We start from the raw sequence: 7,470 nt of genomic DNA on the forward strand, positions 1-7,470 counted from the left end.
CAACCAAGGATGGTATTAGCTTTTTTGGCTGCTGCCGCACACTCAATCAATCCTCAATCTTCTTTTCTTTCTGAACATTTTGTTTGTAAGCTTTGCTTTCAGAGGTGACACACAATTGTCAGAAGAGATGGTAAAATTCACTAGCCAGAGATATATCTTACAGATGATCTGTGGGCCAGGAGTTTCACCCTGTAGATTTATAGGTTTTTCTTTTGCCACACAGAGTTCTAATAGCCAAAACAAAGCTAACTGTGTATCTTTGAAGATCAACCAGCTATATACCCTCAGGATTTTTAAAATTGTATTTAATTAACTATCTAAAGCTTTAGTTAATTCTTGACTAACTAAATCTAACATTTTAATTAACTAAAACATTTAGCCTAATTAAAGCAACTTTTCCAAGGCTTTGATCTGTTTATGTGACAGGCAGAAAGTATGCAAGCCCAGGCTTTATGGCAAGGCATTACAATGCTGAATAAAGCTAGAGGTTTTGCCTGCTAAGGAGTAGTTAATAATAATAATAATGATAAAGTTGGAAGGGACCTTGGAGGTCATTTAGTCCAACCCCCTGCAAACCCTATACTATTTCAGACAAATGGCTGTCCAGTTTCTTCTTAAAAACTTCCAGTGTTGGAGCATTCACCACTTCTGGAGGCAGGTTGTTCCACCGGTTAATTGTTCTAATTGTCAGGAAGTTTCTCCTTAGTTCTAGGTTGCTTCTCTCTTTGGTTAGTTTCCACCAGTTGCTTCTTGTCCTGCCTTCAGGCGCTTTGGAAAATAGCTTGACTCTCTCTTCTTTGTGGCAGCCCCTGAGATACTGGAACACAGCTATCATGTCCCCCCTCGTCCTTCTCTTCGTTAAACTAGACATACCCAATTCCAGCAACTGTTCCTTATATGTTTTAGCCTCCAGTCCCCTAATCATCTTTGTTGCTCTTCTCTGTACTCTTTCTAGAGTCTCAACATCTTTTTTTACATCGTGGTGACCAAAACTGGATGCAGTATTCCAAGTGTGGCCTTACCAAGGCATTGTAAAGTGGTATTAATACTTCACGTGATCTTGATTCTATCCCTCTGTTAATGCAGCCTAGCACTGTGTTGGCTTTTTTGGCAGCTGCAGAACACTGCTGGCTCATATTTAAATGATTGTCCACTAGGACTCCGAGATCCCTCTCACAGTTACTACTATTGAGCAAGGTACCCCCTACACTATACCTGTACATTTGGTTTTTCTTGCCTAAATGTAGAACCTTACTTTTTTCACCATTGAATTTCATTTTGTTAGATAGTGCCCAGTGTTCAAGTCTGTCCAGATCCTCCTGTATCCTAAGCCTGTCTTCTGGAGTGTTGGCTATTCCTGCCAGCTTGGTGTCATGTGCAAATTTGATGGGTTCTCCATCTATCCCCTTGTCCAGATCATTGATGAAGATGTTGAAGAGCACTGGGCCCACAACAGAGTCTTGGGGCACCTCACTACACACTTCCCTCCATGTAGATGCGGTTCCATTGAGGACCACAAGCTGAGTACAGCTGGTCAGCCAGCTATGGATCCATCTTGTGGTGATGCTTCTTTGGACGAAGTCTTGTCCAAAGAAGCAGTCTCAGTCATAGAGAAAAGACAGTTCCCTATTTAGTTGCTTGTAAAACAGGACCATTAAGTGACTTTCTATACTCAAACGCTAAATAAAACTGATGAAAGATGATAATAAAAACAAGAACAAAACATATTGTAAAACAAAATTACAAAGCATGAAAGACAACCTTAAAATAGAAAGATGAACAATAGAACTATATTTGCAACAGAATTAATAAGTTACAGAAGCTTTCCAAAAAAGGAGGCTTTGCCTTGGCCCTAGTACAATACTAGGAGACAGATGCTACAGCTGGAATATATGATGCCATTTACAGCAGCTCTTAGGGACCAAACAAAACTCTTTCCAGTAATCTTAAGCAATAACAGAAGATAGAAGGTAGAAGCCTTCTTCAAAAGAGCTATAGGTCAGATACTTTAGAACCCCAAAATTTAAATTAATACTTTGAGTTATGCCTGTGACCACATCTTTAAATATGCAATTATTTGGAAACAGGGATTATAAGTTCTCAATAACATTTTTATTAGAATGACAAAACAAACGTCATGAGATACCTGCTGTTCCTTGTGTATATGTATGCAGCTTCAGAATTCATGTATCAAAGGGACAGAGCTTGGATCATAATGTCATCATTTTGTTATTTACTCCTTTCTATAGACTCTCATGGTCAGGGGTGGGCAACTATGGCCCCTTTATGACCTGTGGACTTCAACTCCCAGACTTCAATTCCCAGCCTGCTCAGGAATTCTGGGAATTGGAGTCCACAGGTTGTAAAAGGGCCATATTTGCCCACCCTTGTCCATGAGAATCTCTAGCTACTGAGGGCCAGTAATCTAGATTGTATCCTCCTGGACTGAGATATTTGGTATTTCCTGAGCCCTTATGTGAGGGCATATCCAAGTAACCATCTTAAAGTATAATCCCCTGCCCTACCTCTCCATAGAAGAAAAGTAGGATGACATTAAATTTGGTGCTCCAAGAGCTATGCCATTTTCTGACTCTACCGTAAGCCAGGGACATGGTGCTATCCATGCAGTTTTAATGTGGGACAAATTATGGAAAAAGATTTGTGAATTCTCTTGGATTCCATGTGTTTCTCACCAAGCATTATCTGTGGGAAAAACCTCCAACAACAATCATTCTACTTAATGACGAGGCAGAGCTGGATGAATTTGGGTTGATGCTCTGAAAGCGAACTTGTCAAGCTACCCAGTGATCAAGTTGCTGTATTGAGGTGCATTGAGTTCACTTCTGCTTCATTTTATGGCAAGGGTGTCAAACATGCAACGTCATGTGACGTGTTGTGATGTATCACAATTTTTTCCCATTCCCAGTTTCAGCATGATGCATCTGCCCCACGGGCTGGCAGTTTGACACCCCTGTTTTATGGCCTTTATATCTATCCTATCACCTGTCAGCTGAGTGTGGGATGAAAGAGAAGAATGGTAGATCTGGAAGTAACCCCATGGTGCAGTTAAAAATGACACTGTCTCCCCATTCCCAGTAAGACAAACAATAAAAGTTATCACCACATAACACCTACATCAGTAGTGGCGAACCTATGGCACGGGTGCCTGAGGTGGCAATCAGAGACCTCTTTGTGGGCACACGCGCCGTTGCCCCAGTCCTAGGCATTCAGCTGGGTTTTATAAAACTTTTTTGCTTTTGGCCTCCGCGCTGTGTACAAAAAAAAAAAGGTTCAATCAATCAGTCAATTTCAACATCTTGCGGGGAAAAAAAAAGATCTTGCAAAGTTGGAATTGATTGATTGAACTTTTTAATCCCACCCAGTCTTCTGTTACCACTGCAGCCATGCCCACCCAATGGGCCACACCCACCCAATGGCCACACCCACTCAGCACCCTACAGTGCATAAGTGGGTTTTGGGTTGCAGTTTGGGCACTCGGTCTCTAAAAGGTTCGCCATCACTGACCTACATGTTAGCAGAAGCAGTAGAAAACTATAAGGTACTCACTTCTAATCTGAGATAAAGTCATTTGAGAATGATTATGTTGTCTGTGTTCCATTATTGCTTATTGCTATTGTTTTTTTTCCTGAAGTTACTATGGACATTTTATTTATCATTTAGATGTAAAAATATTTATATTTGTCAACCACCAGTAATCCTAAATCAGGGGTAGGCAACCTTGGCTCCTTTATGACTCGTGGACTTCAGCTCCCAGAATTCCTGAGCCAGCATAAAAGAGCCAAGGTTGCCTACCCCTGTCCTAAGTGAATTGCAATAATATTAAATGCAGTAAATAAATAGCCTTTCTATACAGCACAGACAACATTGTCTTGAAGAACACTAGTCCTGTTTTGAAACATAGGTCCAATATTCTTCCAAAAGAGCAACAAACCTACATCCTCTCTGTGCAGACATGGATGTGGGTTTGATATATGCATTGGAAAGCACCAATTAAGAATTGTGTGCGGAAATGCCTCTGTAGAAGCTGGTCTCTTCTGTATTTTAAGCCAAATTGTTATGGATGGTAATGTTTAGCAACTGGAGGGGGAGGGGGAGCATGACCACGGCAGTCTAAAATGGCTGACAGGAACTGGGCAAATTCTTCTCATCACCCACTTTATAAATGAAATGTGTTAGGTTGTCTCCAGGGCAAAACTTTTGTCAGGAGAAAAAGAAAAACTCTGTAAATCTTGAATAGCTAATATCTCTGCAGTGTAAAGCAGCTTTAGATATGAGCTGAAGATAAAGGTCATACCACAAAAATGTATCATTTAAAACTGGTTAGGAAAGAAATGTTTATGCCATGTTCGGGGAGGGGGCTGATTGTGACCCTCAATTTAGCTCACAGTAAATACACTACTATTCTGAGTTTACTAGAATATGTATTACAGTGAGTAAGTCTGCATTTTTTTGCCATGTCCAATCAGTGCATCAAAGACAGTATTTCCTGGCTATATCCTATCTGAGCATCAAGCAGAAAAGCTGGGCTTATGTTTTCATTGTGTTATATGTAAGCAGACACTGAAATACTGTGCATAAATTATTGCCCCTTTCTACAGTGAATTAATATTAAATTCAAAGCAGATGTAATTCGATGACATTACAAATTGCAAGTATATTTTAATAACATGTAACAGCCAGTTCAAATCTCAAGACACATATTCATTCAAAAGGAAATGGAAGTAGCCCAAATTATTCCAGTCTTATCTCAACCATATATGAATACTCTTGAGGTTCTATCATAAAAATGGAAAACTTTACAATAAAATTGTATTTATAGATATATCTGTTTTAACCATTGCCAAAGGAAGATGGAAACGTCAGATTTCAATTTTCAGCTCTTAAGAATGCCAGTGCATTTTTATGTTTTGTAATTAAGTTTGCCAGATTTTAGAACTTTACTGATGTGCTTGGGATGGCAAAAAGGATTTCCAAGATAAACATTAGTTAAACAAATGACTGGTAGAAGAAAAAAAACAACCCCTGAATGAATCTCAATTGAACCTTTATGTTAAATGGGAAGCATTAGCCCTCATGAGGATGGTCTGTTTCTAAGCAAAACATGTTTGATCTTAGCTCTGACCTTAAACACTTTCCAGAGCGGCAACTTAGACAAATTCTGTTTCAACAAGTGCTATTTAATAATACCGCATAATCAAGTTGAACTAAGATAAAAAGAGAATGTGAGTATAATGTAGCATGCGTGAAAATCCTACCCCCTCAATGGCTCCATGCACCTGTTTTTCTTACAGGTTTTTAGGCACAGCTGTCATGACTGGGAACTGTTTGTCAGAGATATCTCTTTACGTGGATGGATAGCACTTTCACAACCCTTCATGCAACGTACATCCATAATTCTTTTCATGTTCAATCAAGTGCTAAATTTGATACTGATTGTGGATCATCTGCCACTTTAGAATTACTTGACCACGGTTTCTTCCATCTTCTGAGTTCATGGTCAATAAATATCTCTACTGGAAGGAGGAGGTTCCAGATCAGGAACTCTCTTGTGTATAGAGCAGTGGTTCTCAACCTTTTTAATGCCGCGACCCCCAACCGGTCGTAAGTCAAGGACTACTCAACCAGTCGTAGGTCGAGGACTACTCAACTGGTGCAGCACCGTTTGCAGAATGGGACTTTTGGGGGGCTCAGCAGGGCAGAGACAGCCTGGACAATTCCTATTGGATTTTGAAAGCCAATAGAATTAGACTCTATTCAAGAGAGTCTATTCTATTGGCTTTCAAAAGCCAATAGAATAAAAGGGAGTAGCACAGCTAAGGAAAAGGGGGAAAGAATTGGCGGACTGCATTGTTTGGCGACCCCCGTGAAATGGTCGTTCGACCCCAAATGGGGTCCCGACCCACAGGTTGAGAACCACTGGTATAGAGAAATAGTTCTTTACTTCTAACAAACAAAACTGTAGAAATAAGAACAGATCAAGATTACAAAAGAAGACAAAAATCTCATATAGATCTGTCGTATTATTTTGTCTTACTTTTTCTTTGAGGCCTGCCACTTTGTGTATTCATTAATTGCCCTAACTACATATGAACTAAGGTGACCAACCATCCTCCTTTAGGGAGGACAGTCCTCCTTTTGTAAGTTTTGTCCTCCCTCGAAAAGTGTCCTCCTTCATGTCCTCCTTTTCAATATTTGAAGACTAATCTGCAGGGCTTTTTTTTTTCCCCTCATAGAACGCTCAGAATGCCGTTCCAGCACCTTTTTTTGATGTTTTTTTTTTCAACTTTTGCATGAGCTGTGCTTCTCCCCCTATTGGCTTTCGAAAGTCAGTAAGAATTGCTGCTGAGCGCGCCAAAACACCCGGTCGGCAAACTTTGCACATGCAGGTTGTCTGTATTATTGTTGCAATGAATAAAATGTTTCTTTTATTTACGATGTTTTTTTCTTCAATTTATTTGTGTCCTCCTTTTCATTGTAAAAAAGTTGGTCACCTTATATGAACATTACCCTTTTACTTAAATAAATGTGATTTCACTCTGAAATATTGAAACGTTGCCAAATTCACGTGGATATGTATTTCAAGATTTTGTTGTTGAGATTTGGCCTTATGTCACAATCTGATTGTTCTCATATATTCTTGACTCTAAAAAAAAAAGGGTTGGTTTGTATCATTTCATGTGGCCTTCATGTTAGTAGCTTAAGTACAGGATAGAATTTCTTTTGGACCTATAGCCCAGCAGCTCCCCTAAAGCAGTTGTAATTTACATTTTTTTCAACATCTCAAACTTGTAAAATATAAATACAGAATCTGTTTTGCCTAGCTAGCCCATAAATAACATGAAAAAGTGACAGATACAGTATATTAAAGCAGGGCTTTTCAACCAGTGGTACGGGTACCACTTGTGGTACATTGGCACCTGGCAGGTGGTACACATCCTAGAAAAGTGGTGATGGGGGAGGGGAATGAGCTGAACCGGTGGCAGCATTGCACAAGCCTGAGCAAGAGATGGCTGGACTGCAGGACTGTCAGGGCTCAGCGGAAGCGCCAGGATCAGTGCCTCTTTCCAGCTGATCGGCGCTTCTTCGGGACTGTCAGGGCCTAGTGGAAGCACCAGGATCAGCGCCAGGCTCCAGCTGGAGCTCGGTGCTGATCCTGGTGCTTTCTGCTGAGCCCAGAAGAAGCACCAATCAGCTGGAATGTTGCAGCACCTCCAGGGTCTTGTGATTTACATTCAGATGCGTGGCAACTGATTCATATTTATGACGGTCACAGTGTCCCAGGGTCATGTGAAGTGACCAAAACCTGCTTCAACCACCCATCAGATGAGAATAAAAACCACACACACCCCACCCCACCCCCGCTGCCAATCCTCAACAGAAATGCTCACAACAATGGAAACCTCGGACAGGAGGAAGAGCGCCGCCAGGTGGTCAGGCAGGTGTCTTGCT

This window comes from Crotalus tigris, unplaced genomic scaffold, assembly GCF_016545835.1.
Source record: "Crotalus tigris isolate CLP2741 ecotype Arizona unplaced genomic scaffold, ASM1654583v1 scf7180000019936.317499, whole genome shotgun sequence".
Taxonomy (NCBI): Eukaryota; Metazoa; Chordata; class Lepidosauria; order Squamata; family Viperidae; genus Crotalus; species Crotalus tigris.